The sequence below is a fragment of the Triturus cristatus genome, chromosome 11 (assembly GCF_964204655.1).
Source record: "Triturus cristatus chromosome 11, aTriCri1.1, whole genome shotgun sequence".
In the NCBI taxonomy this organism is placed as follows: Eukaryota; Metazoa; Chordata; class Amphibia; order Caudata; family Salamandridae; genus Triturus; species Triturus cristatus.
Window position 1 is genome coordinate 417,160,798 of NC_140594.1, and position 24,219 is coordinate 417,185,016.

Consider the following 24,219-nt stretch of genomic DNA (forward strand, 5'->3'; position numbering starts at 1 on the left):
GTGATTAAAAACCTTTTTATTTTGCGAGCTGATGGCTGGTGGCCTTTCGCTAGCTGTGTAGGCAAACCCTTTACAAGTGGCAAGATTTAAGTACATGCAGAAAGAGTGATAACACCATGTCGATATAGCAGTGGAGCGAATAATTTACCACAGCATCAAGTTTTGGACAACAGTAAAACTACTGAACAACATATAAGCGTGGAAGGTGGTTATGTGCAGGGGGCAAGTACATGGTGGAGGACTGGAGACTTTTGCGAGGTGTGAAGGTGGCTTCACCTAGGCAATTAAGAGAAATGCGAGTGGAGCATGCAGTTAGGACAGAAGAACTTGTAAGAATAGCAAATACTTATGTGGCCTTGGAGTTGGAGAAACGCCAGTGCAATTCTACCCTAAAAGCCAGGATTATAATGCGCAAAAATCACCGCAAAGCAGGGGGGATTCCAAGCACCTCACTAATTACAGTACGTCCGACAATGGAGGGAGAGCGATATCTTTGTTATCACTGAAAAGTTTAAATTAACTCATCCTAGCCCACAAAGCATGGATGTTTCTGGAGGCCCTTGGCCTCCTCGCGATGGAGCAACTTGCTCTGAGCCCCCGCCTTGGCGACAACCAGACTCTGCCATGCAGCTGCAGAGGGCGGCGCCGCTGCCTTCCAGAGGTGCGTGAGCAGCGTGACTGATGGAGCGCGAGAGCAATTGCCAGATCAAGTGAGGCAGCAAAAAGCCCTTGTATTATTTTATAGCGTTCAAAAAGTCCCAGGGCCCCTGTAGGGTGACCACATTTTGAAAACTATAAACTGGGACATTTCGCAGACATAGAAGAAGGACTACAATTTTACATCAACCGAGTAGCGCAGAACGACAGCACACATCAACATAGACACACGGAAGAGGCACTAAGGAAATTAATACAATGCAATTCTTAAAACCAGCTTAATACCGGTTAATTAAACTGCTTTCCTATAACAGCTGCTAACTCGTCCTGCTTTGGAAGACAGAATGGACATCCCACGGTCATTAGTTGGCCCTCTCAAAAGACCAGGACATGAGACAAATTTGCAGAAATCTGCAAGGTCAGCTGGCGAAAAGCCGGGACTGTCCCAGCAAATCCGGTTTGTCTGGTCGCCCTACCTGGGGCGCATATATCCCTCCCCCGAGCAAACTGTTGTATCCAAACAACTCTTGTAGCTGGTCAGTAACCTCTGTTCTGAAGTGCGCGAGCTCTGGGCATAACCAGAACATATGCTGGATATCAGCACTCACCAAACAGCATGGAGGACAGGAGGAGTCCGCGTCTGGGATGGATGAATTGATTTTCTTGGGGGGGGGGGGGGGGGTGTCAGGCCATAAATGTGTATGAGATTCAGCTGGGCCTTTCTGGATACCCTAAATTGTTGAGTGAGGGTGCGTTCTCATGTAGCATTGTTTTTGTTTTATATTTCTTTTTATTAAACAAATAATACATCGACATCAAACGGTACATCAAAGTGCAGACCTATATGTAGCTCATTACTGTTACATTCAGATCTATACATGAGTACTTACTTATTGGTTGTGACAACATTTATGATGACGGTGAATCATCATGGAAGGGTATATTCAGGGGATGCAAATCTCGCCGCGGTATATATTCCAGTCGTTCCAGATACGTGACCATTTCTGGGGGCATCCTCGTGCTACCTATACCGTCTTTTCTCTAAACATGCACCAGTCCATGTCTCTTACCCAGGTCTCTAATGTGGGTGCATGTGTGCCCCCCCATAATTGTGCAATATTTCTCTTTGCTACCATTAGGCCCAGTGTTACCCATATGACATGCTTATTGTTAAGGTCTGTGGGTTCCCATACATTCAGGAGACATCTTTTGGCTTCGGGGCGGACAGTGATTGAGAGGACCTCACTAATAGTCTTGTGTATGTCCCTCCAGTATCGCTGGATGTGCATGCACTCCCATAATGTATGTATGAAGGTTCCCCACTACCACAGTGTCTCCTGCAAGTGTCGTCCTCTGTTGCCCCCATTTTCACTGGGTATGGTCCCGTTATATAAATTCTGTGAAGTATTTTCAATTGGACAAGCCGCAGTCTAGCCGATATAGCCACCTCCCATGGGGATGCTATGGCCGTTACCCAATCTTCATAGTCTATTACTATACCCCCTCTTTCCCATTTCTCATGAGTGTCTTGGAGTGGGTCGCCTGTGTGATTGATCAGTTTTTGTATGTTAATGAAATGGCCTTTGACTGTAGGTATCTGTCCAACAATCTATCCTCGAGAAGCGAGGATTCAGAAGGGGTGACCTCCTTCTGTAATAGTGAGCGGAGTGTGTGGTGAACCTGCATATTTCTGAAATGTTCTGTAGTAGCCAAATCATATTCTTGTTGCAGGGAGGCAAACAATTTGATGTCCTCTTTCACCCAGAGGTCTCCTATCTTAGAGATACCTATGAGGTCCTATTTATCGAAACCCTTCAATTTCCACAGATTCCCGAGTTTGTCAGAGTCCCATAGGGGGGTCGCTAGCGTTAACTTGTGTTCCCATCCCAAGCTTCTATTGGCAGCGTGCCAGACTTGCACCGAGTGTTTGGTCGGCCCCGTAAGAGAAGTTCGTCCGCATTTGGAATATAACGCTCTACAGTAATTTCCACCCGACAGCAACCACCGATCCATAGCATAGCCTGGGTTATCAATCCGGCGGTAGGTACCATGGTTGATGGCTGCCAAGTTTGCTGCCCAATAGTATTTTTTAAGATCGGGAAGGCCAATACCGCCATCATACCAGCTGAGATTACGTTTTTTGAGAGCTATGCTGGGTTTTCTATCCCACAGTAAACTTCTTTGTAGGCTTTCAATTTCCCTAAAATAACTGGCATGAACTTGATATGGGGAATTTTGCAACACATACAAAAACTGGGATAGGGACATCATCTTAAAAAGGGAGGCTCTGTGTAGCAGCGAAATCGGGAGTGCTTTCCAGCCAACCGTGTCCCGTTTCAACCTTTGCAGGGGCGGAAGGAGGTTATGCTCAAAGCGAGTGGGGTCTCCTGTGATGAAAATCCCCAAGTATTTGAAGCCCATCATCATAACCTGAATCGGGCAACCTTTGGGGAGAGTGGGCGGGGGCCCCTTGAGGACGTATATTATAGATGTGCTCCAATTGATCGAATAGCCGGAGTATCTACCGAAGATAGCGAATATGTCTAGCACACTTATGAGTGATGCCTTAGGGGAGGTCAAAAAAAGGAGGATATCGTCCGCGTACATTGAAAGGCGGTCTTCCCAGGTTTCCGCCCATCGCAGCTCTCATATCACTGGATCTCTAAGAATCCATGAAGCCAGTGGTTTCAGTGCTAGTGTGAACAGAAGGGGGCAGAGCGGGCAGCCCTGACGAGTCCCCCTTCTCAGTTCGAATATTTCAGACTTTTTGTTATCGATGACTACTTGGGCTAGGGGCTTCGAGTAGAGGAGCTTAATCCATTGGGTAAAGCGCAGTCCAAAACCCATTTTCGTGAGAACTGCGAATAGGTATAGCCACTCAATAGTGTCAAATGCCATTGTGGCATCTAGGGATACAATTATTACCGCTTCTTGGATGGTAGCCGCCCTCCCATCACTCCATGCACTCTGCGCAGGTTTAGTGCGGTGTTACGGTGAGGCATAAAGCCCGACTGGTCTGGGTGTACAAGTCCGTCTATTACTTTGACTAAGGAGTTTAGCTAATATCTTTGGTTCCGCATGAAGCAAAGAGATTGGCCTATAAGAGGCACAGTCTGTCTTTGGTTTGCCCTCCTTATATATTTTGACCAGCATCGCAATCCGCTGATCCCTTGGGAGAACTCCCCGTTCACTACTCTCATCATACATTGCTCGTAGGTATGGTGCCAGTCTATCTGGACAAAGTTTGTAGAGTTCGATTGGCAAGCCATTCGGGCCCAAAGCTTTCCCTGATCTGAGGCTTCTAATTGCCAGGGCTATCTCGTCATTAGTGAGTTCACTTTCCAGCAAGTCTGTGTCATCAGTGGAAAGGGTTGGTAGGGTAATGTCTCTGTGCAGCTGTTGAGAATCGCTTTCCGTGTATATTGTCTGTGAGTGGTAGATCTCGCTGTAGCGCGTTGCAAATGCGTTCGCTATTTCTTGTGGATCGGTTATTGTTTGGCCCGTCTGATCAATTAACTCAGACACCAGTCTACTCGCTAGTTCTTTTCTATCTAGCCATGCAATTAATTTCCCCGCCTTGGACCCAAGATCGTATATTCTACCCAATGTCTCGCTTCTCATTTCTTTGGACCGTTCCGTCACTATTGCTTTATAATTATCTCTCTTAAGTTGTAAAACGTGAAGCCTATCTGGAGTTGTCTCCCCATCATGGTCTTCCTCCAATCTGAGGATTGCGACTACCTCTTTCAACTTCTCTTTCCGCACTCCGGCTATCTGGGATAATGTCTGTCCTCGTATTACGGTTTTAAATGCCTCCCACATTGTCTGGTGAGAGTGGACTGACCCCTCATTTTCCTGGAAATAGAGCTACATTGCCTTGTGCAATTCTTTCCGGACTTCTGGATTACGAAGGTGCCAGGGGTTAACGGAAGCAACTCTACCCCCCCCTGTTGGCCAATAACAAACTGAGCCCATACCCGGAAGTGATCAGAAATGCTCCTAGCGATGTGTCTAACTTCCTGAACTTGGGTAATTAGGGACGCCGGTATCAGCAGGTAATCGAGTCGTGATAGTCTATGGTGTGCTCCTGAGTGAAAGGTGTGCTGAATTGTTTCATGGTGGCGAGATCTCCAGACATTGACCAGACCCAAGGCCTCCAAGAAATCTGGTAACCATTGATATGAGGGACCCAGGTCTGGGGGGGGTGGGGTGACGATTCAGTGTGCCTGACACCACAGAATTAAAATCCCCTCCCACTATAAAGAGGCTGTCTGGGATAGATAACAGTATAGAACCCAGGTCTTTAAATGCTGGCCCCTGTAGCCCGAGGAGGGTATATATACCGACATAAAATTCAGTTCTGTCCTTCCCATTGCCCCGTGATTCCTATGTATCTACCCCATATGTCAGTCCATGTTGAGGCCACCACCATTAGAAAGGAGCTCTTTAGCAATATACCCGAACCCCTTGAACCCGTGGTGAAGCCCGAGTGTGCCACTAGCTTATATCCCCATCTGTTGAGCGCCTTGTAGGTGTTGCCTACGAAATGCGTCTCTTGGAGCAGTACCACGTCTGGGGCGTGTCTTTTAATATGTTGCAAGACCACACATCATTTAACTTTGTTCCCAAGCCCATTTACATTCCAGCTCACCAATTTAATACTTTTCTCCCAGTGCGTACCCATCGATAGTTACATGTTCCCAGTCAAGCACTTGAAATAAAATGATGGTACCTTGTTGATTTAACCTAAACAGACAACAATTCAAGAATCCCACCCAAACACCCCCCTCCCTGCTTCCCTGCACTCTGGGCTCAAAACTGCCCATTACTCACTTAATGCAGAGTACCTGTCACCCAACGCCTAAACTAAAAGAAGAAAACTGGGGGAGAATATGGTGTCCTGTCCCCAACCCCCCTTCTCTAATTATATGGTCCATAAAGTACCCCGGGCAGGTTATGCCGTAGTGTCATTACAAATTACTAGTCGAGGCCTCGGGTTTGCGAGTACTCGACAGCATTCTACCTGTTCCTGCATCAGGCAGGCAATGTTCAATGGTGAGCGAGTGTCATCTCGGCCAGTACTCCCGATACCAGCAGTCATTGTTTCCACTTGATAGGGCAAACATCAGCGGTGGTTGTGCTCCGCAGCATCTCTCCGTCCGTCCAGCCACTCAGCTGCTGCCACAGGGAAATCAAAAAATCTGGTTCTTCCTTCAGCTTCCACCCGGAGTCGGGCCGGGAACTGCATCGCGTATTTTAGGCCTTTTTCTCTGAGTCTCTTCTTGACTGCCAGAAATTATCGTCTTTGGCGTTGCACTGTCTGCGTGAAGTCCGAAAAGAAGGTGATCTTTGAGTTCTCATACCGGAGCGGCGGCACTACTCTGGCCGCTTGTAGGATAGTGTACCTGTCTCTATAGTTCAAGAGTCTGGCCAGTATTGGGTGTGGGGGGGGGGGGGCAGGTTTTGGCCGCCCCCCTGGAACTCTGTGGGCTCTTTCTATCACAAAGTGGTTTGATAGGCCTTTCAGTTGTAGGTGGGCAGTGATTCGATTTTCCACAAAGAGGTTCGTCGCTTCTCCCTCCGCTTTCTCCGGCACCCCTAAAATGCGCACATTGTTGCCCCTCGTGCACCCTTCATAGTTGTCCAGCTTGTTTTCTGCAAATTTATGGAATGCTTGTAGGTCTTGGATTTTAGTTTGGAGTTGGGCGGTGTCGCTCACCAGACTCGACGTGGTAAGTTCCAGTTGCTTGACCTTTTCCCTATTTGTTGCGAGATCCACCCTGATGAGCATTACTTCGGAGGAGAGTGTGTCCATCCGTTGCTCCATGGATGACCGCCTCCATGACGTCTTTCAATGTCAGTTCCAGGACCTCACCCTCCACTCCCCCGTTGGCTTTTCCTTTAGGTGCTGCTGTTCGGACAAAGCATCCTTCGGGCAGGTACAGCGGTCCACTTTTTTTGTTCTGGGTGACCTTAGTGCCCCTTGCAATTGACATGTTGGCTCGGGTCAAGCTTGCGTCGGGACTGAGGCTGCACAGCTGGTAACAGCACTGCCCGGCACTGGTCGCCCTCAACTTAGCCTAGATGGTGAGGGGGGGGAAAAGGGGTTGGATTGCCTCCACCTGCAGGCGCCGGGGTCCGCTATGGGCCGGTCAGGGAGGGTATAGCTGCACTTGAAAGGGACTTTTTTGTTTTCCGCCGACCCGCTCTGGGCACCGATTTCACACTACCCGCCAATGGGCCAAATACGTGGACGACGGTTCAGTTAGGACTCACTTAGCCCTCAGGGGAAAGGTAGAGGCAGTGTCGGGGCGACTCCCTCATGTATACACCGGTCCACAGACCCCTCTGTATGTTGGCTTCTGTTGCGTGGTGGGCGAGGTCCACCAGTTCTGTGGCCCCCAGTAAGTCCGTTAGACGGGGAGGGGGGAAAAGAAAAGGAAGAGGGGATGCAGTCCTGCCAGATTTTCCAGGTCAGCTGGGGGGGGAGGAAGAACCCCCTGCTCCACCAGTCCATGTGCTGTCTCCCCAATCGCAGCTCAAATGGTGTGCCCCCCACGATGTGTCTCTCAGGAACCAGGCTCCCTGGGTTTCGACTGCAGGATACGAGGGCCCCCCCTCCAGGTGTGATGCAGTTTGGGGGCACTACGACCTTCCTGGGGGTCTTTAATAGATGTGGCCGTATTGCAGCAGCGGTCCTCACCCCCCTGCCCCGTCGTCTCAGTCACCTGGCCGCGCCGTCGAGGTTTCTCCGGGTTCTGCTAAGAGTGCAGCACCATCGGGCACCGCAGCACTCACTGGTGACCTCGCCGTTAGTCGTTCAGTCCCGTCCAACGAGCACGATTCAGGAACCGGGATACGCCACTGGAGTCACGCCGCCCTCTGCACGCACACTGTTGGGTGCGGCCGCTACTCTAGGTCCCAGCTTGCACGCTGGAAAAAGGCCGTGGGCACTCACGGCGCCACTTTCGGTTCCTGGGACCCCTGCGGTTCGATTTTGGGCTTGTTCCAATCAGCAGCTTATCCGCCGTCGTATATCCGCCTCGGGGAAACAGATTAATTTACTGGATTTACGTTGTCCGGGAGGGTGGAACGGAGCGACCCTAGCTCACGGCCATCTTGCTACGCCGTGTAGCCACGCCCCTCATGTAGCTTTATTGAACTCTTTTTTAAAGTCCACTTCTCATTTAGCACGCAGCATCTCAGGAGGGTCTTGGCGTGATATCAATGCTCTGGGGAACCACCTGAGAGGCTGCCTGTTGCCCATAACAGAAAACAACTGCAGGACCTTGTATGTTGGAGGTTCATAGGGTTGAGAGAACCTATTCTGTCCCTTTCTCATGTGACCACTCCTTTTAACTCTGACCATGTCCCCAATGTTCAGGCGAACAGGTGTATAGCTGTATTTTCTGTCATGGCACACTTAGCAAAGAAGTTGACCTTCCTCCACCCTACAACTAACTTGGTCAGGAGACCAATCAACTCTTCTGGATGCCTTCAACCACCCCACCTTGTCTTTTGTCATGGGAGTCCTGCCCCTCATGAGTCCAAAGGGACTGTGTCCGGTGCTGCTGCAGGGTGTGACGCGATAGGCTCATAAAGTTTTAATAATTTCTTGTTTCCAGGTCAACTTGTTATTGTTACCCAATTGGAGTATGCCTTTAATGACGCGGTTGAACCTTTTGACCGCAACGTTGCCAGCGGGATGGTAATTGGACGTGGTCTTGTGGCTTATCTTGTTTCCAACGAGATAAGCTTCAAAGACATCTGAGGTAAACTGTGCTCCGTTGTCACCGACGATGCACTTAGGCAAACCTTCCCTAATGAATATGTTCTCCAAGAATTTCACGACACTGCATGCATCTGCTTTATTGAGGAACCCTATTTCGGGCCATTTAGAAAAGTGATCTATGAGAATGATGGTATAGACTTGCTCACAATTTTCAGTAATGGGTCCCATGATATCTACTCCCACTCTCTCCCAAGGCATTGTGGGACAAATAATGGGATGCAGGGGAGGTCTGAAGGTAATTTGGCTCTTATCTGAGTTATTACACATGGTGCAATCCCTCACTGTTAATTGTAATGTTGATTCTCTTAGTTTTACCTATGCCCAAATGTCCCTCATGACAAATTTCAAGTATTTTTTTCCTGAGCTGTGCTGGGGGAACAACTTTTCTGGAATGGATTTCTTTCCTGGCCACCCATTAGCGAGCATTCCCAGAACCTCACTTATGACTGTATCGTTGAGTTGATCACTCATCCATTCGCTCATAGAGATTCCAGGCAATTCCTCATGAATGTTAGCAGCGCACCAATCGTTGCCTAAGGGAGTTTGGACCTGTACCGGCATCCGACTCAAAACGTCTGCCACTGTAGTGAGGAAATGGGGTTAACTGCAGACATTGCTAAGTTAGCATAAGTAGCATATGCCTGGCTGCCATTCTGCCGCTTTTGCACACAACACTACATGGCTCTGTTCTCGTGATATACTTTGCTGGTGCTGCTTCACATGCGAACTGTCTACCTTTCACATATCCCACGGGACACCGCACTCTCTGTCTGCACAGCCTGTTCAAGGTTGAATAACAATGTATGCTGTTGATTCACTATTGTCAGTCTCACGCACATAGACATAACATGAAGCACAGCAGCCCAACTGAAACTAGGGTGCTTTTAATATGGCATTACATGCATGAGAAGGCACTTGGAAAAAACCTTTCCAACATAGAAGAGCTGTGCTGATCCTGAGATGTAATTCACTGCATCTAATCTCGTAGGTATGGGGTCTCGCTGACAAAGCCCAGAGGTCTTCTATAATTATTCTAAACTAGCTCATGAGCACGGGGAAAGTGGGAAAAGGAGGTATAGTCCTGTTTCCACTGTCATTATAATATGATTTCCTCTTTTGTGCTTTATGGAATTGTAACAATGCTAATTATATTGTTTTTATGCATTATGCTGCTTGTATTGGCTATAGTACTACACCTTAGAGCACGTTAGTTAAAAATAAACATTTAAACTATACAGTGTCTCTGATTACTCACGTTGTGGGAAAGTATGAGTGTTCTTGTTTCCCACTATTCCTGAGAGTTTACTAAGTCGCATGTTCTAGGTTGTCTAATCATTGGTAGCTTCGCTGTAGTATGGAGAACGAATGAGACACTAATGCTAGTCGGATTGGGGTTCTGGGCACTGAGGTGGCTTTTTTGTTACACAACAGTACACCGAGGTCCTGGTTTCCTGCACATTGTTCTGTGCATGAGCAGAATCCCTGTAACATGGCGCCCTAACGTTTGGTCTGGTACTTATTTACGGGACGCTTTAGTAGTGCTTGTACTTGTCCACAATACCCTAACTCCTGTTTTCCGGTAAACAGTGGTGATGGCATAACCTACCTGTATTGATACTTTATAGGTCATTTCAAGCTTGATATTATAAAAGGGTTTTCTAATTCATATAAATTACGAAGCTGTTGCGCTGCCACGCTTTTAAGTTGTTTTCCTTTTCTTAGTCCTTTTGGCTGATTTCGATATTGCGGTGCATAGCCACACGCCAGTCCATCATCATTTGGCAGCATATGGAGTGCCAGACGCTGGTATCGCACTAAACTTTGTGGTTGGAGCCAATCCGGCTTTCCACTTTGAGGTATTTTACACTTGGGTAACGTTTCCAGCAGTGATCGGTGATGATAATTTGTTCCATACATACACTCCCACGGCAATACCTGTTACGTATCAGCCATGTACGACTCTCAAGGTTCCGATTTCAGCATGGCAACACTGTATTTGGTTTAATGGCGCCCTCCCCCACACCGTGACTCCGGTCCGGTTAGGCCCTTTGTCGATTCCAGGAACCACTTGGTCAGTTTTGGCCGGGTACATACCACATCCACGTTATCTAGCAGCCACTGTAGACGAATTGAGTGTCTTGCACACCTCTTTAATTGATATGCATAGGGCTCTAGTACAATACGTTTCCCGCAATCTCCAGATGGGAGCATCTGGGGTTGCAGCACAACCAGCTGGCCGGGCAGGAATGTCTATTAGTCCCGTCTTGGTTAATTCGGTTATGGGCAAGCGACCACAGAATAAGGAGGATTTACCTTACTGTCTTGCTGAGAAATATGACCAGCTGGAAGCGGTATTTCCTAATAGCTCTCCTGTGGAGAAACACAGGATCTTAACAATAAGTTTGCAGAAAGACTTAAAACCAAAGGTAACCGATTGTGAGAATTGGGGTAAGGTGTTCGCAACAGTGTATGCAAAGTATTTTGGCACACCTTCTATTACTGTGCTACCCTCCGTGATTAAGCGTGTTCAGGATGAGCACGGCCCGGAGGCGGCAGTTGAGTAGGGAATGAGGCTTGTCGGAGTGTTTGACGTAGTTGCTGATTTCATACTTGCAGACGTCAAGGGGGATGCGGTTAACTTTCAAGTGTCTAATGCTTTGTGTTTTGTCCCGGAAGAAGAGAAACCCCGAGTGTTACCAAAGATTATTGCCAATGCCTATAAGACCATAGGACGCAATAGTTTGGGTTTTAAGCCTTTTTCTAATACCGGCACAACAGCATACTCAGACGGCACAGTCTAATAAGGACGACCGTCCAATTTTTCCTAAAAAGAATTGGAAAAATAAAAAACAGGGGAAGCAACAACAGAAACAAGGGTCACGTGCAGCGTCACCGGTACCCAAGCCCTCTAAGTGCACTTATGATTTGCGCAACCGCGCGAGAATTAGGTCTCCTGACAGATTTCAGGTCCCTGATCAGCGTTCTCCTCGTTCTTCACAGGAAACATCGGGCTCACAAGCCGGTGGAGGAGATCGCCAGGATCGCGGCAGAGGTCGAGGTGCCCCACAGGTACGCAAGCAATTTAGCCAGACTGACGGTAAAGTAAAGCAGGATTATTTTCCTTGTCAACGCCCTCCATTTCAGAAAAAGAAAGTTGCTGCTTTAACAGCGAGATATGCCACGGACGGTGAGAACCCGCCTTCGGAATCTAACTTGGACAGTAACGCTGCTAGACAGCGCAGCGGAGGTTACCATAGTGCGGGAAGCACTGCGTCCATTTCTGGAGGCGACAGCAACTGACACTTTCATCACAGTAGAAACTGCTGACACCCGAGTGGCTCCCCCTGATAGATTATATGAAATTGTACTTTTAATTGAAGGTGATATACAACGTGCTATTAAAGGGATTTTTTGGGAAATTCTGACTTCTTCATATCACATCTTGTTAGCTGAGGCAGACTAGCCCCCGCCTTATATTTTAAGTGATGCTCCCTAGTTTTTCACACAATGTAGCCAAGGAGCAAGCAATGGCTTTTGCGAAAGAGTGGGCTTTGGTGCTTGCACCGGCTCTGTACCGTACTCAGGTGGGCTGGGATAAAACCTCTCCGCCTCATGAGATACCATTGCAGTATATGCCACAGCCACAACCCCAAAATCCCCTCCGGCGGGAAGCAAAAGCTCCCGTTTCTGAAATTCTTGAACAATTAGAGTATCAAGGAGTGATTGAGACATGTGTGTCACCGATGAATAACCCTCTTTTTACAGTAACCAAACCAGATGGGTCGTACCGCTTAGTTTTGGATTACCGACATTTGAACTCTCATTGTCGTAACTGTGCGGTTCTGAATACCCATAGCTCAGGACTTGTAGACAGTCTTGTGCGTAAAAAATATAAAAACTACACTTGACATTTCCAATGGCTTTTTTAGCCACAATCTGTCCTCTATAAATAGTCAATGAACAGCATTCACCTTGGGCGGTAAACAAAAACAATTTACAAGGTTGGCCATGGGCTACAAAAACAGCCCGGGCGCTTTTGCCGAACGTGTTGTCTCTCTGTTAGACGACATAGACCCTGATGCGTAATCGTACGTTGATGATATTTATCTCACGGACAATTAATTATGGCCTCTTCTTTGTCGCGAGGACCGCATCATAGTTTTGTTTGCGGACTATGGTTGCAAATTTAACTTTGCAAAATCAGACATTGCTGACTACACAGGGTTGTTCCTGGGCTATGAGCTCAATAATGAAGGTAGAGGCCTGGTTCCTCACTTCTTGGAGAAATGCGCACGTTTGCGCTCTCCTACAACCCTGAAAAAACTGCAATCTTTGCTGGGATTTTTTAACTTCGGACGAATTTACATTCCCGATTATGCCCAGCGTATCAAGCTGCTGTATGCCTTGATACAACCTACCTTTACAAAAGCCTGCTGACTTCCGGAACATTCAGCTATTCTGCAATCCTTGCAGTCTGATCTTCTTGAATCTAAATACTTGTTAACACGTGATAACCACACAAACCTGGTGATAAAAATTATGCCAGGGGCAGTGGGTTTCACCTACTTGATATTTAATGAAGGTGACACAGTACCTATTGCCTACAAGTCACATTTGTACACTTCGGCTGAACTGCGTTTTTCAACTGTTGAAAAAGTATTGACTGCAGTCCAGATGGCAATCCTGAAGAAACGCAAACTGGCACAAGGAAAACGCATGATGGTTGTAACACCATATCCTGCTCTTGAAGCTGTGACGAAAGCCAGTGTACCAAACTCAAAAGCTTTACATCCACGTTGGATACAATGGGCTACTTTGTTGACATCATCTGATGTCACCTATATCTTTGACTCCTCATTGCAAACTCAGGAGTTCTTACATTATGAATTTGTTCATCCTGCTCCTCTGTCAATGCGCCCGCTCAAGGACTACCGTATAATTTATACCGACGGTTCTGCACAACCGGCGACCTGATCAAAACATTCTTACTCGGCAGCATGCACTATAGTGGCAGGTACCATAGTGAACGGTGAGTTCAAGTCCAGTGTCGTGCACACACAGGCACTAGGGGACTGTACCGCCCAGTTAGCGGAGCTGCGTGCTCTAGTGCTAGCACTGGAGCTTGCTGATCCTAACGTGACTACCTTGATTGTAAGTGACTCTTACTACTGTGTGCAGTCTTTTAATGATAACTTATTCTTTTGGTCTCAGAATGACTATAGTGATTCTAAAGACAGCGCAATTAAGCATAAAATGCTTTGGGTTCAAGTTGCAGAGCTTAAAGAATGTCTGCCTCTCACACAAGTAATTCATACTCTTGGCCACCAGCGCTTAGGAGTGCACACGGTCGGTAACAGTTTGGCTGATGAAGCAGCTAAAACAGCAGTAGCCACATATTCAGTAGCAGCAGTTACAAGATCCATGACTAAGATTGATAATGACATCTTGGCAGCTATAGCTGCTACAGAGAAGGGAAGTAAGTACCCATTGGGTTTCCCTTCGAAATACTCTTATCATTTAAGTCCCGATAAAGTTCCCTATGTGAGAATTAATGACGTTGGTGACAGGTTGATTCCCAACCAGGACCACAGACTAGCATTGATAACAGCCGTGCACGAAGGCATGGCCTTGGCTCATGCAGGCGTTTTGGCAACTGTCTCTATCTTACAGCAAGGTTACTGGTGGCGTGGGTTATATAAACAAACCCATAATTATGTGCTTTCTTGTGACATTTGCCAGCAGATTAAACCTTCAATGGCAGCACACCCGCCACAAACACAGCTGTACATTTCTAATAAACCATTGCATTGTGTTTATTTAGATCACTGCGGTCCATTTTCTTCTGATACTGCATATATGTTTATCTTGGTTGCAGTTGATTCGTGCACACGTTTTCTTTGGGTTTGGCCACAACGCAGTGCTGACGCACGAACTGTCATCAAGGATTTGCATGTCTTTGTGGGAATTTTTGCATGTGGAACCTTTCATTCTGACCAGGGTCCCGCGGTCGCCTCTAAGGCGTACAAGGATGTCATGAGGTCTTTTGGGGTACATGTCAAATTTTCGTCTCCATACAGGCCTGAGGGCAACTCAGTTGTGGAGCGAATGAACCATGACTTAAAGCAATCCTTGACAGCTAGAGTTATAGGTACTGGCAGGAACTAGTTTGCCCATTTGTATAGCGCACAACTTGCACTAAATAATCTCCCTAGAAGATCTCTGGGTGGGTGGACCCCGTACGAAATGCTCTTTGGCATGAAAATGTTTCTCCGGACCTTGATGGTCTAGACATGAATGCACCTTAAATACCCACACTGGCTCCTTATGAGAACTGGATTAATCATACTGATTTGGCCATTGATGATTTGCAATTGTTGCTTACCAATAATACTTTTAATATCTCTAGTCTGGACCCCCAGGGTTGGTTGGTTTGGCAAATAAGTTTGGATTCTTGCCAACGCCGTTTTCTAGACAAGGCCCCAGGATACATTCAGGATAGACCTGATCCACGTTTTTCTGACTCCCATTCGGTTACTTCCTATTCATTAGGAAAATTATGTCAAAATTGGTTGCAACACTCGACCCTTACGTCAGTTAAACACCATTTGTCATTGTTGTCAGGTGACGTTGACTTGACAGATTTTATAAAAGGGCCTTCTGGTCCAAGATCAAAAAGATTTATTTATGCAACTTACAATGAAATCTGGAAGCTGTCCCAAATTGAAGCTGCTTCGCGTCTAAGGGCAATAGACCAAGCTAATTTAGAAAAAGTGCTTGCTGTTATTGATAATAGTATTAACACTCTTTCTTCCCGTATTTACACATTAGACAATATTGTTTCATCTGTTGTGTATATTGTTCAGGATGAAGTATCTGTTTTGTATCATGGTCAAAATCAATTGCGTTCAATTATGCAGTTTGCATGGACATTGCAAACTTTGAAGATGGGGAAAGTTCCATGGGATTACATGAACACGTCATCGTTATTTACGCCATTTAACTTGACAGATAGACAACAGTTTATGTCCATGAAGAATTCCACATACACTCTGTTACATATTGAAAAATTAGAACATTTTCCTTTTTCAATTGCTGAAACTAATTCTGCAGTGTGGCTCATCCATGGGGTAATAACTTTGCCATTTTCCTTGTTTAAATTTAGTTCATGTATGAAACATTATCCCTTGGACCACTATGAACCTTTAGGTAGTGTATTTCTTCATGAGGTGTGGTCTTTACCATTCACATACAGATGCTTATGGGATGACAAAGAGGTGTACCTCACTCGAGAGTCATGTGATTCCTCGCCTGATCATTCTCTTGTGTGTAAGAATGTACAGCTGCATGGTGCATGTAATTTAAAAGCACCGAATTTGGCATGTATTTTGAAGGGTCATCCAGTACCAGCTATCACACCTACGTTTACCCCGCTAGCAAACGGTAGCTATTTGCTTTTAGATAATGAAGATTGCTGCGGAATGCTTGCTGGCATCCCTTACATTGTAACAGTCTCACAGCGTGTGGTTTGCTGTAAAAATTAGTTTTTTCCACCCCTGCAAGGGAGGCTCGACATCTCGATCTGGCCTTCCATTCCGACCTTGAAGGCAGAGTTCAATAAATTGAGCAGAATAAGAGCATTATTGTCCCAAAAAAGAAGTTGCTCTCACATCTGCCCGTGAGACCTTCGTCCTTCACGTGGCTAACACCCGTACAGAAGTACAAGCGCTTCTTAATACCGATCTCCCACCGATCTCCCACTCCCACTACATTTTGGTGCATTGATTCACACTATCTTCAATGCTTCTAACACTACAGGCATTGCCCATTTTTGTAAAGCTGTGGGCTCTGGCCTTGTGACCTCTTTTCAAACTATATTTGGTGTGATACCAGCATTTATCCACTCTTTTTTTCCAGCGTCTTCGGTGGCTTACCACTATTACTTGCATTAGCCGCTGGAATTCTGCTGTTAATTTGCTTGCTCCAAAATGGATGCTCTTCCTGTGGCACCAAACAGCCAGGACCGGCTGCTGCTGCTTCGTAGTCGTATGCTTGAATGCTTCGGTACTTTACCACTGGCCACTCTGAGCGTCGCTTAGGGTTCATCCTTTCTTCGTGGTTATTTCACTTGCGTGCAACCAGTCTTCCACTGCCTGGAATGTTCGTTCGAATGGGAATTGGATCTTTGCCTCTCCAATATAGTGTCTCCTGCCCCGGATGATGACCTGCTAATGAGTCCTCTAGTGGCGCATGAGCTGGAATGTTCTGGTGTTGTGATTATGGCCTGCGTGGCTGCGCTTGGAGTTTTAGCGGAATGGCATGTCTGTGCAGATGCACATGATTTCCTACAACAAAGTTTTCTTGAGGAACACGCAAGTTGTCCACTGATGGTGCTAGAAGCTCCCATTGTTGATGAACATGTATGTTCATTCTCTTTGCTGGAATGGATGGCTACTCTCTTTTCTGACGATTTCAATGACTTCCTCTTGGAGGCTGTTGCAACATACTGCTCATACACCTTAATGGATTAACCTGGATGACGCCCATCATCTGCCGGATATTTTTTGTAATGGTTTTTCTTTTTCACTTGTTTTTTTCTCAAATTGAGTTTTTACACATAAATTAGTGCACCGTTTGACTCTTTGTCCAAATATGACTGCTGCTCTTAATTCTCGCTCACTCATACTTGAACTCTGTGTTCTATTGAGTCCACTGTCCGTTTGCCTGACCAAGGGGAGGGTGTAGTGAGGAAATGGGGTTAACTGCAGACATTGCTAAGTTAGCATAAGTAGTATATGCTTGGCTGCCATTCTGCCGCTTTTGCACATGACACTACATGGCTCTGTTCTCGTGAAAGACTTTGCTGGCGCTGCTTCACATGCGAACTGTCTACCTTTCACATATCCAGCGGGCCACCGCGCTCTCTGTCTGCACATCCTGTTCAAGGTGGAATAACAATGTTTGCTGTTGATTCACTTTGGTCAGTGCCACGCACATAGACATAACATGAAGCACAGCAGCCCAACTGAAACTCGGGTGCTTTTAATATGGCATTACATGCATGAGAAGGCACTTGGAGAAAACCTTTCCAACATAGAAGAGCTGTGCTGATCCTGAGATGTAATTCACTGCATCTGATCACGTAGATATGGGGTCTCGCTGACAAAACCCAGAGGTCTTCTATAATTATTCTAAACTAGCTCATGAGCACGGGGAGGGTGGTAAGAGGAGCTATAGTCCTGTTTCTACTGTCATTATAATATGATTTCCTCTTTTGTGCTTTATGGAATTGTAACAATGCTAATTATATTGTTTTTATGCATTATGCTGCTCGCATTGGCTAGAGTACTGCACCTTAGAGCACGTTAGTTAAAAATAACCAGTTTAAACTGTACAGTGTCTCTGATTACTTATGTTGTGGACAAGTATGTGTGTGATCGAAAGAGAGTTCTTGTTTCCCACTATTCCTGAGAGTTTACTAAGTCGCATGTTCTAGGTTGTCTAATCATTGGTATCTTCGCTGTAGTAGGGAGAACGAATGAGACACTAATGCTAGTCGGATTGGGGTTCTGGGCACTGAGGTAGCTTTTTTGGTACACAACAATACACCGAGGTCCTGGTTTCCTGCGCATAGTTCTGTGCATGAGCAGAGTCCCTGCAACACCACCACATTCTTCACACCAGACACATACTGTACTTCATAGTTGAAATCAAACAATCGCACTGACATTCTTGCAAGTCTGGGGAGGCAGCATGTAAACCTTTAGTAGTAAGTACCTTGGTTAAAGGTATGTGGTCACTTCATAAAACGACTCTGTTCCCCCATACATACTGGCGAAAATGTCCGCAGTTGTTTCTTAACTTCATTTTTGATGGCACAGGGAATATTTCTGACTTTGTGTATTACAGGTTTTGCTCCAGCTTTTACTCTAATTTTGTGTTTGAATCCACTCAAAGCCCCAATCTTCCCAGAAAATACATTGGGTATTTATGTAATAGATTCTTGCTAAATTCCTCCTCATTGTGCACGACTAGTACCGGTTGAGAGCTACTGGGGTCTAGTACAATACCAAGACTACCTTGGTCCATCCACCCTTTGACAGAGGGTCCTAAAATGGATACATACAATGTGCTATAGGATTCTCACCCTTTGAATGAAACGTTGAGTTTTCTGTAACCACACACTTCAATAGGGTCTCTGTTAATGTTGGTACTAACTTTTCCTCCCATACGTGTTTGTTTACAATGGTTTAGGGAGATCCCGAATCAGCCACTATGGATATATTTACACCTCCTATTGACATTTCGTATATAGGTTTCTTCAACTGGTTAGCTCTTGTGGTGTTGACTTGCATCACTAAATCGTTAGATGTTGAGCACACACATGTTCACGTATTCCTCATTTGAGGACAAATTACTAGCTTCATTTTCTGGTTTAACTAATCTGATAGAGCTGCTTGTTCTCTTTTGGCACACTTTTTGGAAATGTCCAATCACCCCACAAAATGAACATTTGAGTTTGCTTGCAGGACATTTCTTGTCGTTTGCCAAATGGTTTGTACTTCCACACCTGTAACAATGCCTTCTGTTATCAACATGCAATCTATTTGGAAATGGTTTGCTACTGGTGTTTTTCTTTCCCTGTGTCATTAACTGTCTGGAATCTACAATTCTGGCCACTGTAGTTTCTTCCTTTTTCTCTCTGTTTTCTGATAGTACAGCCTTTGCACATCTCCCTGTCAGTTCTGCCCTTCTAGCTATGTCCATGATGGTTTCTAATGGACTCACCCCTTTTGCCCACAGATTGCCCTGAATACTAGTATTTGAATCTTGCATAACAATCTGATCTCTTATGAACTTGTCATGCAAATCACCAAATCAAAAAGTAACGGCTAAGATTTTTATAGCAGAGACAAAGTCATCAATCGATTCGTCCTTGCCCTGTCTTCTGTGGAAAAATTTGTATCTGTCGACAGCCACACAAACAGTAGGTTTGCAATAACAGTTTAAGTCATCAATTGCATTTGTGTACACATCACCTTCATCTGCTGCCCTACTTTTCTTATTTATGCCATTGTACACTTTAATGCTGCCTGCACCTAAGCAATGTAGGAGTATTTTTAATTTCTTTTCTGCTGTGAAGTCCTCATCCCCATCAAAAGTTTATACGAAATTCGAGAAATATTCCCTCCACTCCTCCCACTTAATGCTAGGTTCACCTACAGCTGGAAGGTAGGTTTGTGGGGGAGATATGTTCCATAAGTATCCTGAAGCCATAATAAAGTGATAGTAGAATAAAACAGTATGTACTTCAACAAATTGGTTAGTGTGTGTAGTTATGTAAGTAGTAATGTGTGAGCGGATGAGATGAATGACTCAAGACTCTACGTCTAGTCAGGGATGGTTTTATTTTGATAAAGTCCCTTTTAGTGGGCGCAGCCAGATTGTTTCAAACCAGTAGGGGGGTTTTTGGCCTCAAGGTGAACAAGTCTCTGCTTTCTGTCGGGTTTTAGTGGCGCCGGCTTCTTATCTTGCGATGCTTTCGTCCCTCGGTCAGGTGTGGCAGCGTAGAGGACTCCGAGGTGCCGGCGACCCAAAAGAGAGACAGAAGCAAAGGAGGCGGTCAGTAAACAAGCTCTCTCTATTCTCACACGGGGACGGGGAAGTGAGGACAACACTCTGGTGCTCAGGTGCGATTTAGGCTACGGCCGCTGTGCAACGGGACCAGGGCAAGTGAGGAAGGGGTTAGTGCAGACACAATCGAGTCGGCGAGTGGCGATATCTTAAATTTCCGCCTTCCCCCGCCTCCCGACCCAGCCCGTGAAACGGTCACGTACCTGGGTTAGCCACGCTCCTCCGTGGGTGCGGCTCGGCGATACGTGGTTGCGGAGTCCTCCTGTCTCCGGCTTCTCAACCCTCGGCATCCGTCCTCGGTCCTCAGGGCGTCCTCGTTCTCCTTGTTCTCGCTCTCGTTCTCTAAACTCCCTCTCACGTCCTTCCTTCTCCAAGTCTCCCGCTCCGGTGTTCGTACACACCCCGAACTGTTCTTCGTCTGATTTTATTGGCTGCGGGCCCGTGGTGTCATCATAGTGGGCGGGGTTGTCCGTGAGCTCATCCCAGTTAAAGGGGAAGGCGTCTGCTGTAGTCGTATCCTCAAGTCCTGAAGCTGTCCATGCGTCTTCCTGCGGATTATAAAACATAGGGCCCGTGAAATCCCGAGCCTCCCACCACTCAGCCCCGTGCCGACAGTCCTCCCCGCTCTCCTTGTGACACTCCTCCACCACCGGTTTCTCCCGATCGGGGAGAGGAAATGTCCTGGACAGGTAATCCGCACTAGCATTGTCTTTTCCTTTCCTATGTTTGATAGTGAAGGAGAAAGGCTGGAGGGACAGAAACCAACGGAGAACCCTAGGATTGTTGGAGAGGTTCCGGCTCATCCATTGGAGGGGTGCATGGTCAGTATAGAGGAGGAAGTGACGCCCTTCAAGATAGTAGCGTAATTTATCCGTGGCCCACTTTATCGCTAGACATTCACGCTCTATCGTCGGGTACTTCATCTCCCTAGGGAACAGTTTCCTACTGATGTAGACAACGGGGTGTTCAACCCCGTCACCCGTCTCTTGGGACAAGACGGCCCCCAACCCATGGTTCGAGGCATCCGTGTGTAAGATAAAGGGACGTGAGAAGTCCGGAGAGGACAGTACCGGACTTGAAGTGATGATGTGTTTGAGAGTGTGAAAGGCGTGTAACATCTGTTCTGTGGGATGGTGAAATACGGAGGGTCTGACCTCGTTGAGGAGAGTGTTGGTTAAGGGGGTTGCCACTTCAGAGAAGTTAGGGATAAAGCGCCTGTAATACCCTATCAACCCTAAGAATGCTCTCATCTCACGTTTTGAGGAAGGGAAAGGGGTAGCAGTGATGGCTTTTATCTTTTCGGACTGGGGAGCTATTAGGCCATGACCCAGGACATATCCTAAATAGTTCACCTTGTGGAATGCCATCCTGGACTTTTTGGAATTGATGTGTAATCCGGCGGCTCTTAATGCCTGGAAGATCGTGTGCAGATGTTGGAGGTGGGTCTTCCAGTTTGGACTGAAAACTACGATATCGTCAAGGTAAGCAGAGGAAAAAGCTTGGTGTGGCTGTAGAATCGTGTTCATAAGGCGCTGAAAGGTGGCCGGTGCGCCGTGCAGTCCAAAGGGCAACACCGTGAATTCGTAGAGTCCTTCCGGAGTAGAAAAAGCGGTCTTTTTCCGATCTTCCTCTCGTAAGGGTACCTGCCAGTACCCTTTAGTCAGGTCCAACGTGGTGATGTATCGGGCCTCCCCCAATTTCTCTATAAGTTTGTCGATACGGGGAATGGGATAAGCATCAAAGGACGAGATCTCATTCAGTGCCCTGAAGTCCATACAAAAACGAATACTCCCGTCTGGCTTTGGCACCATAACTATAGGGGAGGACCACTCACTTCTGGATGGTCTGATGACTCCCAACTCCATCATGTCTCGTACTTCTTGTTGGACTGCTTTCCTCCTTGCCTCGGGTATCCTGTAAGGGCGTTGCTTGACCACTTTTCCTGGGGTTGTCTCAATGTGATGCTCGGCGAGATGTGTTTTCCCAGGGAGATCTGAGAAGATGCTAGAGTGGACTTGCAGGACCTCCATCAGCTCGTCCCTCTCGGTTTGACTGAGCTCGGTGTTGATTGGTAGTTGATGTAGCGTTGTCCCTCCTTTCCCCTGCGTAGGCAGTGAGAGTGAGGCCGTTTTCGGGGGGGGGGCCTATCCATTTTTTTAGCATGTTTATATGGTAAACTTGGGTCCTACTGGGGGACAGTTGTACCTTGTACGTGGTTTTTCCGATAGTGGCGACGACTCTATATGGTCCCTTCCATTCGCTCCGGAACTTGTGTGTGGATGTTGGAAGAAGCACCAAGGCCCAGTCGTTCACCTTTAGGGTTCTCCACTTCTTGCCCCGGTTGTAGTAGTGGGCCTGTTTCTCTTGACTTCTCGCTAGATTCGTGTAAGCGAGATCGCGGAGCTTCCCTATCTTCGTTTTCAACGCCTGAGTATAATCCAACATTTCCCGGGCTTCCAGGGATTCTTCCTTCTCCCACACCTCCTTAGTCATCTCCAACAGGCTGCGAGGTTGGCGCCCGTATAACATTTCAAAGGCCGAACATCCGAGGCTGCTCTGCACCTGACTACGGATGACATACAAGGCCAAGGGTAAGAGGCGGTCCCATTCTGATCCTTCTACCTCCAACATTTTCTTAAGGGTGCTTTTTAGTGTACCATTGTATCGCTCCACTAGACCATCCGTCTGTGGATGGTACACAGATGTTTTGATGTGACTGAGGTCTAGGAGTCTGCAGACTTCTCTCATCAGGCGAGAGACAAAGGGTGTCCCCTGGTCTGTAAGAACTTCCTTGGGGAAGCCTACCCTAGAGAATAGCTCCAGGAAGCAGTCGGCTATATTCCGGGTAGTGGGAGTCCTCAGGGGAAAAGCTTCGGGAAAACGGGTGGCATAGTCCACTATGACCAGTACGTATAAGTGACCCTTTTTTGTGCGGGGTAAGGGCCCTATCAGGTCCATCCCGACCCTCTCGAATGGAGTTCCTATCACAGGTAGTGGTTGCAAGGGGACTCCAGGAGGCCGATGAGTATTCCTCTTCTGACACACTGTACAGGCTTGGCAATGGGTTTTGATGTCCTGGTAGATCCCAGGCCAATAGAAATACCTGAGTACCGTTTGTGTTGTTTTCTCCGACCCAGTATGTCCAGCCAGGATATGCGAGTGGGAAAAAAACATTATTTGCTCCCTAAAGGCCTTGGGTACCAACAGCTGGTGGGGATCCGTGGGGGATGCCTGTCTATATAACAACCCGTCTGTGATGAGAAACCTGGGGTACCTAGGTGATTCGGAATCGGTGGTACTGTGAGCTTGTTCCCAGGCGTTATACAGGGTGGTGTCATTGGCTTGAGCGAACTTGAAGCTCCGGTCCGTAAGCCATGGTTCGGGGGTGATCAGGGCCGAAGATGTGTCTAAAGATCCACCCCCTTTTCGAGTACCCTGCTTTGGTTTGTTCTACACTCGTTGGAATAGGTCCAAGAAGTCCGGATTATCGGTTCCGATAATGAGGTCTTCCGGGAGTTCATCCAGTACTCCGACCCTTATGTGGTTTTGGACCCCTCCCGAGTGTTCTAATGGGATGACAGCTACCGGGTATGCTTTCACGTCTCCATGTACACATCTAATGTGTACCGAAGCCTCAGGGACTATTTGGTCATGTGAAACCCACAACCCCTGGATCACCGATTGCTTACATCCTGAGTCTAAGAGGGCTCTAATGACGTGACCGTTTACCTGCACACTCACATGGAAGGCCGTCCCCATCTCCGCAGTATACAGAATAGATTTGGGTATGTAACCCACTTCCATGGGTTCCTCCGTTGGTCTTTTCTTTGGAAAGACACGGGCGATGTGGCCCCACTCCCCACAGTCAAAGCATTGGGGGCCCTTCAGTCCTGGGACCTCGAACCTCGTGTGTCTGGGTCTTATCGGTTCCGGGAGTTTGAGCCTCTTCTCAGGTCTGAGCGGAATCATACGTGGCTTCTCTCCCTCCCCACTGTACCCCTTTGGTTGGGCTCTAGAAAAAGTCGTGGCCATCTCAACGGCTTGATGGACCGTCAGGTGGCTATGCTGTCTCAACCACCGCTGAGTGTTGTAGGGCAATGCCTCTAGATATTGCTCCAGGTATATTTTCTCCATGATTT